This window comes from Lissotriton vulgaris, chromosome 11, assembly GCF_964263255.1.
Source record: "Lissotriton vulgaris chromosome 11, aLisVul1.2, whole genome shotgun sequence".
In the NCBI taxonomy this organism is placed as follows: Eukaryota; Metazoa; Chordata; class Amphibia; order Caudata; family Salamandridae; genus Lissotriton; species Lissotriton vulgaris.
In genome coordinates this window covers 710,347,083-710,359,105 of record NC_141699.1, presented here as the reverse complement: position 1 = coordinate 710,359,105, position 12,023 = coordinate 710,347,083, and positions in this window count along the sequence as shown.

The following is a 12,023-nucleotide window of genomic DNA, read 5'->3' as shown; positions in this document are numbered from 1 at the left end:
TATCATGTTTACCCTCAGCAATATTCTGGCTCCATCTAGTCAGTCTCTTCATCTCATCTGGTGGAAAACCTGCCTGATCTTGTTCCCTTATTAAACAATTAACCAAAAAACGCATGATTAAACCTTTGTTCTCAACCTTCTGACGTGACATGGCGTCACCAACAGACTCCGGTCTTTCTCCTGTTCTAATGAAATGATACATATTGTCTAGATGTTCTGGCATTTCTGGAAGTAAAACTAAATAATCGGTAACACGTCTTAAACGTAGGGAAGCTAGCAACATGGGTCCTGTTCTACCAGGCACTGTATCATATCTACAATCAGTAAGCTGTTCTTGAAGTGTTTCAGCTGGAGCTCCTTTAGGTGTTCGTGACATTGCGAGATCTCTCATTGTTATACGATGTAACTGTGGCGGGGTACGGAAACCTCCTCTAGCACCTCCTGAGGCGGAGGCTTGAGCATAACCTGACTGTAGGGTCGGTAATTGTGGCGGGAATGGACCCGGGGCAAAAGGATTGAGTGGATTAATACCACCAGGGAAAACAACAGGTGGTGGAGGTGGTGGAGGAACAGGTGGAGGCTGCGGTACAGGATGTGGTGCGGGCGGAGTTTGCTGTTGCGGACCTGGAGGTAGGTGATCGTGGGGTTGGCCATCAGCGGGTGCAGGGGGTACGGGCACATGGGCAGGTGCAGTAGTATATGTGGGAGCTACATCGTCCAAGTAGGAGGAAAGGAAAATGTCTGCTGCGGTCTTATGACGTAATTTAGTCGGAACCAATGGAGGGGGCAGGTCTTTTGGTTTTTCCGGAGTTGCGGGCAGACCGCCCTCGGCCCGTACTGGATACAGTCCTGACAAGATGGCATTACTCTGTCTGTTGTGTTGTTCCATTCTAACTCGCTCTCCTTCTTCTATTAGTTCTTTTTCTTTGGCTTTTTCGGAATCCTCTCTACTTTTCTCTGCTTTTCTGAGTGCTTTCTCTGTCCGTCTATGTGATTCTTTACGCCATAATTCAATGGCATCTTTCTGTGACTGTCTGGCTTTCTTCTTCCACAACGCTTCTTCTACTCTCATGATGCACTCGGCATCCCATGTCCCTGTAACAGGCCATCTCTGATTCTCTGCTAAGTCTTTCGTGTATTCCACCCACAAATCAAGATATAAAATGGCATCTAAGCCGTGCTTGTGGTACATAAAATGCCCAGGAGTGTCCCTGGGTGGAATGGGGACAGCTTCCTCAAGTATCCCTTTTCTAGTTCCTATCTGTCGTAATTTCGAGAATAAAGGCATTGCTGCCACTGAAATGTACACGAAAACAATGATGAACACAATATAATATGCAAACAGTCACTCATACCACAACATCAAACACATTGAAACATTTCGAACATAAATTGACAACCCACTAATTCTATAACGAGAACAAAACTGAATCGTTGAATGCACGAATACTTGATATACTGCTAAACAGTACAGATACACTGCTAAAACAGTGCAGACCGGGTCTGTGTACCCAAACCCGTCATGACCGGATACAAATCAATGCACCCGTCTTGATGCGTCCCCAGCAACGGTACTCACCGGGAAGCACGGAACGGAAGGCCTCGGAAACTCGACTGGACTGGACTGGACCGACGATGACGTCACTGCTTCTGCTGCGCGCTACGCATGCGCCTCGGCACTACAGGTGGGCCTCTCGACACCTCGGACGCTGCTCTCTCGGCTGGGCTCTGGTCGGGATCCTCCGCACTCCTCACCGCCTCGTATGGATGTCGATCGCAGTCTCCGTCACCTCCGTGGGCCTGAGGGAGTTACAGGAAATCCTGCGGAAGCGCTTGGGGTCCGTCACGGCCGAGGCAGGGGGCCAGGCCTGCGACGCATCTCCGGCGCGTGGGGTGGGGGAGGGGTCCCTATTCGGGCGCCAAATTATGTGGTAAATATTTTACCGTATCATTTTTGCCATATAATTATAAGTACAAGAATAGCTCAATCAAAATGAAAGGCAGAGTCCGGGGTGTCTGAGTCTCAAAGGGCTTTAATTCAGAAATGACTCGAGTCAATGGAGATCTATTCCATCAATACAGGGGTTCGGGCATGCAAGGGATGTCAGGAAAGATGTCAACGATTTATTCACAGTACATGGCATATATAGTAAAATTACACAATAGCGTTGCATACAGTAGGCGTGACTGGTGTAATGTATATGATAAGAACACATGTGCGTAGCAAAAAGGCGTGAACGTGGGTGTGCACAGAGGCGTGAACTAGAAACGTCACAGAAAAGTGTCATAAGTGGGTGGATGCTTAGAGAATTCTTGCGGAGTCAGCTGAAACCCTTGGCCTGAATGCGCGCGCAACTAATGTGACGTGTGGTTGACGTAGACTAATAGTCTGACTTTTAACACTAGTGGAGAAGAGGCATATGTCTGGCATGTCAGATCGACCTGTACCTAAACATATCTGGTATCTGGTGTTTGGAGGATGTTTATACTGGAGGAAAAGGTCTTTCGGGCAGAGGCTATGCTACACTGAATGTATGCGTGTCTAGGTGCAGATGCGCAGAATCAGGGCCTACCATGGTAACGGGAGCAATGAATTACATGAGGAGGACAGGAAGGCTTTACCCTTTACTCTGTAGCCGGGGAACTGTTTACTTATTTTACTAGACAGGAATGTGTTTTCGAGGAGGCTGAGCTGGCTACGCTGATAACTTGAAGGTAAAATACTGTTTTTGGCAGGCAGAGCAGGCCGAGCCGAGCACCGCTCGCTTGGCAGGAAGGAAGGCAGGGGTCAGGGATGCATCTCATCTCCACGGTGCAGGTTTCGGAGACAGAGACGTGAAAGTGGTTCAATGGCAGGGAATTAGGGCCTAACTCGGCAGAGTCAGGAAAACGTGAAAGTGCACCATGTAAAGACGGTGGCACGGTACACTTAGGAACTGAATTATTAATCCATTCATGGTGGATCTGAAAAAGGACATGTTGACGTTGGACGCAAACGTATTTGCGTCTTTAAATTCGGTTGCGGAGGGAAGTTACATGCACTTTAACTCGTACACGGAGAAGATGGGGTACACGTCAGGGGACATAACTTGACCATAAAAATTCCAATTACCTCACTTGTGCTATAGATAATAATTGTACCGACCATTTTCCCTTTTTATCATGATCAAATATTAATATCCAGAATTGTACGCTTAGTGGGAAATCTCTTTTAATGAAATCCTCAAGGATAGCCTAACCGCTATGACTATTTTTCTTTTAAAATATTTTATGCTATTTTATGATACTGTATGTTAGTATATGTATCTTTTATGATTGAAAATATCGAATAAAGACTAATTTGATTTGGTGTACTGCCTGCACTGCATCAATTTCAATCTGAGGTAACTGTGTTTTGAGTTGTACATTTAATTGAGCTCATTGAATAACAAAAAAAATAACTGGTGGCACCCAGGTGGAATAGGACCAAGTTAGAGTACAGGTAGTTCACCAGCACATACATACAATAGTTAGCAACCACTGAAACAAAAATCAAATAAACGTTCCTTAGCCATCAGACATTTAGGGTAAAAATCCAATTTCCAATTCTGTTTCTGAGCAAATGATAGATACCCACCAATCACTCAAACTGGGCTTTGGAAGTTAGTTTTTTTCCAAATTCCAAAATTCTCCCAGATAAAAAGGTGGATAATACTTCTATAACTACTTTCAAGATCTGAGCTATGATGCCTTTTTCACTCATATTCTGATATATAGTGTCATTAGCTTTAATATTATAAGAGATTTGTTGAGAAAAATGTCTCTCCAGTAGGAATTAAGCAGTACTTTGAGAGTTCATTCATTCCTATTTCTTTTGATTTGCATGAAGAGCCCGTGATTCAAAAAGACACATTGGAGCTACAGCTAGTGGTAGTATGAACCATTCCGACTGGTAAATTAATCTTTCATTCGGATCATTAGAGTGTTACTGCTTTGCTTGGCGAGCCTAAGAATGGCTATCAAGCATCCTTTGGGGTTTTCGTAACATGTTTTGCACTATCTACCACATTTTGTAGCAACATATATAATTTCTGGAATTTTCTGCTACAGGTTTTTGAACGGTATATATAAAAGGGTTGACCCAGACAAAGTTGCAGGGACCTGGGTAATTGAGCGTTAAAGATAGAGGGGTCCCAGACCGGGAAAAGAGATAGAATCATAAAAATTTAAAGTCTAAAATAATCAATTGACTGTTTGGATTTGCAACACATAAACCAATCGTGGGATTTTCGGTATGTTGTGAATAAAAACAACCTACCTGTTAAAATTCAATGCTTGTATATTGATTATTTTAGACTTTAACTTTTTATGATTCTATCTCTTTTCCCAGTCTGGGACTAAGCATGGGCGAATTTTGCGAATCTGGCGTGCGCGAATTTTGCGAATTTGCAAACTCGCAATCCACGAATTCTCGCGAATTTGCGGATTTTTTTTGTGTTCGCAAGGATTTCTGCCAGTTCGCAAGGATTTCTGCCAGTTCGCGAGGGTTTTGTACCAGTTCGCAATTGCGAACTTACATGTCGGCTCGCAACGGTCACGATTATGTTGTTTCTACGTCTGGTTCATCATCACAGGTTCCCACCACCCTCTGTTTCACCCCTGCCACCCTCTGTTTCACCCATGCCACCCTCTGGTACATCAATGCCACCCTCTGGTTCATCATCACTGTAGATTATGGGGGGGAAAAGCAAGCACACCTGCCTGCTTCAACTGATATGAATTAATTTGGGGTTGATTTATTAATGTGTCACTGTTTTAAAATTCCAGACTGGCACCTGCTTCCTTATCTGTAATTTGCTTTCTGTTGCAGTGCAATTTTTTTCCAGGACCTTTGTGGCCTACTTGTAGCTATTCTATGAGCCTGCTGTGAGGGTCAGAGCAGGGTCATACAATTGTTGCAACTAGCAACTGAACTCTGGAGGGGCCCTTGTCAGGAAGCACTGCAGGGAATGGTTACTAATGATGAGTTTGAACTTTTGAACCTGCTGAATGCTTTCACTTTTGCAAAACTCGTTTTTCTGCAGAACAGCATTACAGCAACTGTAATGCCCCAAACAAGCTTATATGAGAAAGTTGATTTCTAATCCAAAAGTTATCCAAAGAAAATCAAAAGGCCTCAAATCCAAAAAAGTGCAGGCAAATGTCAACCTGAGGAGTTATTCTGATAAAAGTCATCATTTTCAGAAGGTCTATGCTGCTTGCTAGTAGATTTCTTGTGCAGATTTGCAATTTTTGTAATTTCGCGAGTGCGAGATTGTTGCTGCCCGCCGCACCTACATGTTCGCAATTGTGAAATTACACTGCACGCCGCAAAATTGTATCACCAAGAAAAAAAATCCGCTGCGTGCGAATTTGCGGATTTTCGGTAAATTCACGAGCGTTCGCGGATTGCGAATTTACCGAAAATCCGCAAAATCCGCGAGCGGAATGGATTTTCCGCCCATGCTTATCTGGGACCCCTCTATCTTTAACACAGGTTTTTGAACAACGGCAGTTTGAGAAATCGAGAAATTTTGATAACGTGATCAAAACCTCTAGGTGATATATACGTGGTACGTATAGTATGGCAGGAACATTCTTACAGTAATAATTTACTATTTGGAATTTTGCAGATCTCTGTAGATGGCAAGGGAAGAAAGCAAAAGATTAAAAGGACTACATTGTTAATCCAAATTTTCCTGCAGCAGATTGAACAGTTTCCAGAAAATCAGAAGCACACAACCAGCAAGGCACTTGTGGAAAAGTCAACAATAAACACTGCCTCTGCTAATGTGCCAGTGAGTATGGCACATTTACAGCACTGGTTACAAAAAAGTCCTGTTGCTAAGAAGACATAACTGTACAGTTACCATAGGTGGTAGTCATGGAATAATTGTTCCATTCCCCTTTGCTTAAGTTCTCAGACATGTTTGGGCGTTTAAAAGTATTGATTTATTGTTGTTTCCTTTACAACTTAAAATGCAAAAGAGTGCAAACAAATATGTAATCATTACCAAACTCCTTGGTGAACCCATACTATATGGACTCGATCATCTGGCATTGTTTGCATTCTCCTGTTGAAAACCAATGGTCTCAGCTTTCCTGTGTATCTTTGATTTTCAAAAGGGTAGGTCTTCTGAATTTAGGAGAGTCTTCTCATGACACCAGGGAACACCATATGTGGTGGCCCCCTATTTACCGCCACCAAATAACATTTACCATGGTACAACACATACCTGAACAGATTGTCCCTAAAAAAAACTCTTTTCACCAAATTATTCAAACAGTCAAATCATTTTAAATACTTATATTTATTTATTATACATAACATCTCACCAATGATCTCCGCAGGAGAAATTGTGCCTGTCCAATACTGAACCAATGAAGCACATCCAGACCAAACTGTAATGACCAGGTAGAAAGTTAGTAAATTCCTTAGCATTCTGGACACTCAAATGAGAGGAACATGTCGAAGAAAATGATTAGTGGTCTGCAGTGCGTTTGTATGTTCATAACACTACATGCTTAGCTCATGAGAGTTAAGCAGATGCAGCCTGTGGACCCAGTACAATTCAGCAAACAATCCTTTTTAATATCTAAAGATAAAGTGTGAGTCACATGCATTCTTGTGAAGTGGGTCCCTCTTTTATGGAGTAAATCTACAAGAGCAGTCTTGTATGTGTTAAAGAGACATTGAAACAGGACTAAACCCTAAATGAACCTCCCATCTCATAGGCTGAAGCATAAGAGCGAGTTGTATTATTTAGGATACACAATTTGCCCGTTTCTTACCATTTCCTTCATATTGTGATCTATGATGAGATTAGCTTTAACACCATCGCTGCTAGGGAGATTTTCCTCCTGTGCTGCAGATCCTATATTCCCATTGTTCATGACGAGCTCAGCTCGTCATGAGCACACGACCAGTGTACTGCATGACGAGCTGAGCTCGTCATGAGCATCGAAGGGGTTCATCACAATAGTATTTTGCTCCAAGAAATGTATCTCCTGAAAGACTCTTTTTCCTTTGTGAATATTTAGAAAGTCTCAATCTTTTGTTCCTTTCGATTTGAAGGCACTCTTAGGAATGGTTCCTGAAGATAGATAGATAGATAGATAGATAGATAGATAGATAGATAGATAGATAGATAGATAGATAGATAGATAAATAGATAGATAGATTTACTGAAAAAACAACGGTTAAAGTGACGCTATTAGTTAGGTGTTAAAATAACATAAAAATAAATGCAAACCACCTGCTGCGCACAACCTTCTGTACTCCCACACTACTGCTGCTCAAGCTTTGCTCCCATAGTACTGTAGTGCGATGCAAGCTTCTCTGCAAAAAGCTTGCTCTGCATCATGGTACCAGGGTGCAGAAAATTGAGGGATGGTTTCAGCAGCAGTACCGTGATACCTCATGGGAGGCATGCAGAGTTTTCTTTTTTTTAATTTTTTGATACCTGAGGTGTCGCTATGTGTTTCCCCCTCTTTTGCCACTTGGTCGGGGTGGTCCTAGACTATTTTTGTTAGCCCCCTTCAAGACCATCCATGAGCACCTATTTAAACACACATTTCTCAAAAGCGGCTGAACGGATTTGCACCACATCACAGATACCTTGCTCTTAGAGTGAAGTTCTAACTTTTTGCCAAATTTGGTGTAATTAAGTTAAGCAATTTTCTGTGCACGTGCAACAGAAGATTCCCATGGGAATCAACATGGGAAATCTATGTTTTGGGCCCTTTTTTTTCTTGAACCCTTCTTAACAGAGCCCCCCAAAAAGCCCTGGAAGGAGCTGAGGTGGATGCACTTTTTTTTAGGGAAGTTACATCCAGATTCATCAAACGGCGCCAAAGTTATTAGCAAAACAAAAAACTCTCTTCCTAGGAAACCCAACTACAACTACACAACGATGTCCGGCACTGACAAATATATATATCTATATACTTAGGGGCTGCAGCTTACTTGTTAATAAACGCAAAGCACCTACCTTCCTGTTGCGTGGCTTCTTTCAAGGGGACAACAGTGTTGTGTTGTTGTGTTGGATATATATATAAAATATATATATATATATATATATATATATATATATATATATATATATATATATATATATATATTTATATATATATATATATACACACACACATATATATTCACTGAAAACATAAAAAGTTACAGGGATGCTATGTAAGTTGACATTTTACCCATACAAAACCATAGACTTCAGCAGGTATAGTTATACTTATGTCAAGAAACTAGAACTCGTGCTTAAAGTTACTTAACTAATGAACAACAGAATGCCAGTACTGTCAAAATTATTCCTTTCAAATTGTCAGACCATAAGGTTTATGCACTATGGTCAATTAACACCCCAATGTCTGAATGAATCTTTTGTTTTAATATTAAATTTTTCAAACAAGGATTGTTGGTTATTATTTCACCAATTCATTATACATTACAAGACCTCTTAAACATGTATATATTTACACAATATTCACAAAATCTTTACAATATCAACAATATCAAAATATCAAAAACACAATTTCAATTTGGAAACAATCATACCCTCACCCATTCACAGCCATTCATATCATCATACTTACACACACAACCTGGAATAGAAATATTCACAGTAAGCCATATACAATAAATTCTTATCAATGAAAAACTTTTTTAAAAAAAAGAAAGTCTTCATAAATTGCTCCTTTGTTTAGATGGCATATATTGTCTACACATTTCGAACTCACACCATTCGTGGAGTTCTCATCAGGACAAAAAGCTGTAAGGAAAAAGGAGAACAGAACCTTCCTTTAGGGTCATGTCACAAAGTGATGGTAACCTTGCCCACAGACTCCATTACTCAAGCCACCTTGTCGTACACTGCATGGGGAAAAAGAGTTTTGGAATCCATTTTTTCTCTGCCTACACTTCACGAATAACTCCAAAACTTTCAAGACAGCAGCTTAAGTGCTAGTTTAGAAAAGTCCTTCAGGATTCATCAAACAGCGCCAAAGTTATTAGCAAAACAAAAAATGCTTAATCTACGGGGAAAAGTTGGTCCTAACTATAACTACCTACTGGCTATTGCCAGTAGGTAATATATCCACCATCAATTCAGACATATGTCACTTTTAGAACATTGCTAACCTTATTTTTAGTTTCCTGATAGATTTGTACAGCATCACTAGGTGTGGGAATTGTTGCGTGCAATACTTTAGATTTATATAGATAATTGTGCTCTGAGCTTTGATAAGGTGCCCCACATTTTTTAAGAATGTTACCATGTTGTGGCTCAAACGCTTTAAACAACTGTGGGTTGTCAAATCCTTGAGCTCCATGAGACTAGGCCATATTTTATTAACGAGTTGTCAGAAGGCATGGATACGAAATATGTGATTATATATAAATTGCATAGCAGGAGGATTATGAGCAACAGTATATTTCTTTTTGCCATCTTCCAGTTATCTATGGAGGGGAAAGCAGATGGACAGAAACAAAAGATCAAGAGGACAATTCTGACCTTTATAATTTACTTAAAGCCAGTTGGGGACGTTTCTGAAGACGGAATTGAAATAATTGGAGATAAGCTTTAGAAAGAGCAAAAGATAACACTGATGGTGCACGTGTAGGTCAGTATGATAAGTTTCTAATGTCAGGTTCAAAAAGGGCAACAATTACGGAAACTTAACTTTTCAAAATGTTACTTAAACTTCAGAACTCTGTTGTAATCTCTACATTTAATTTTGCATTGATAGTGACAGATTAAATAAGATCCAGGTTGATTTTGTTGATTGACAATCAGTAGTAAATCTTGAAATGGATTTCGCCACCATTCCAATATCAGTGATATACATTCACAGCATGATGCAAATGTTAACTTTTCAATTCTCTTGGACCGCTTAGCTAACAGTAGTTAGTGGCTCAATGCACGTGGGTCCCACTGAAGGCAGAGAGAGGGCACCCTTCTGTGCAAGCAGGTAAATGAAGCACCTAGGTTTCTAAGCTGTGACAGGTAAGTCCAGTCGACAAAGTGCACCTGCTCCAAGTCCTTTTTATTTCTTCTTGAAAGAGATATGTATCCTCTTTTTATTTATAACTTTCATAGTGGAAAGTATTCATTCTGTACGAACTGAAAACTCATATTTTGTCTCTTCATTCTTTATTAGTCACTTACTTATGTAGCTGACAATTGAATAGCGTATTGACAATAAAACATTAGGGTGGTTTATCAGTAAAGGATAGAATAGAGAACAAGATATCTTTTCATGTAGATTTTTGGAGTTGTCATACATTTAAGTCAAAGGTGCGGTTTAATGCACTTTTCATAAATATCCTCGATTTGCTGTTGTTATCATACAACTGGGTCCTTGGCTGTTAAACGAAAGCATGGTTCATCTGCCTGAACACTATCATAATACATAAGATAAGTTTAGTCCACATTTGACACTAATCTTTGGATGGATAGAACATTTATTTAAAGTATTTACATGTTTTACAGTGGACCATGTGTAACCTTTCAGCTACTTCAGAGTATATAAAGAGACATTTTAAAGATTGTGAAAGGAGGCAGAGCTGGCCTAGCACCCTTTAGTTGCTGTTTTTTTTAAGTGTGGTGGTTCCTCCTGTGGAAAACCCTCAAAGCCCGCAGATCATCCTTTTCATCACTTTTTCTGTCCCCCCGGAGCTATGGCAGAGTCTGCACATGCGTTTGAGACACAGAGCTTTGCAAGGCCAATATGCTATTAAATTTGGTGGGGTGCTTTAGGGGTTCAAGTGGGCCTGAGCCAGCAAGGTCCCTCTTCACTGGGTGCTGGTGCCTGGTTTATTTGGAGCACCCTGAAAGTCCATAAAGGTACAAGCACAGCTACAAAATAATGACACATAAGGAGGTACAATGCCCAGCAAAACCAAAAAATTACGTTTTCACCTGAAAGGTCATACTTACGAGGGAGGCATCGAGGGAGATAGTGAGACCCTAGAGTGCTTTAATTCACAATGGGGTAATCCCTGATAATGAACATACAGAGTGACTTTGAGAATGTCTTAAAGGATTGAGGGAAAAGCTTAATCAATGGAAACGTTAATTGAGGAAACTCAGAGGTGTGTGTCAATTACAGAGGGAGGTAACAGCTCTTGGTTAGAGAATGGCTGTGGCTAAAGAGGTCATGAAGGCCATTAAGGGATCTGCTAAATATGCCATAGCTTTGAGAGCTGCACAGTCGTCTCCATCATATATTTGGAGAATGAAGTTGAATCTCTAGAAAATGATGCCAAGGACACCTGTATTCAGGGTTTTCATCAGTTACAGGGTGGCGGAGACTTGGAAGCTGAGGTACAGCTCTTTCTAAACATTGAGCATTTTGGTGGTGGATGGGTGAACCCAGTGCAAGTGCAGCTGGCAAGAGTGCCCACGAGAAGAGCATCTGAAGAAGTGGTGAAGAGGAGCATGCTATTGGCAGAGATAGAATCAACACAGTGTGAAAGAGTGATGAGGGCAACTGCCCAGAAAGGGTGAGCGAAGGAATGCTTACAATTTGTCCAACCACTGGCACTGTGCCACTGGTACCAAGCTACACCTGACTGAAGAGCCCCAATCAGAGCAAACCCGATTGTGCTACGATTCAGGGAGGAACTGGCCTGTCAGTTTGGGCCGGACTATTCCTACTGAATCAGGGATAAGACTGTTTTTCGTTTGGATGCTTCCAAACTGAGATGGCATGGTGGGCAAAAGAACAATGGGTTGGATTGCCACCAAATGATTGCATGCGGTTAGACTTATTGCAAGCTTTCCTCCCGTCACCTTTTGCATGTTTGATGTAACGCCCTAGGTGGACAAAGGTATGTCTCTACATGGGTCCAGTGCTCCCTGTGCCACTGGGAACAGGCTACATCGAATTGCAGAGTCTCAATCAGGGCAAAACCGGTCTTGATTTGCTTGGGTACCATTTCGGGGAGGACCTGGCCTGGCAGTTTGGGCTGGACTATTCCTATTGGAGCAGGG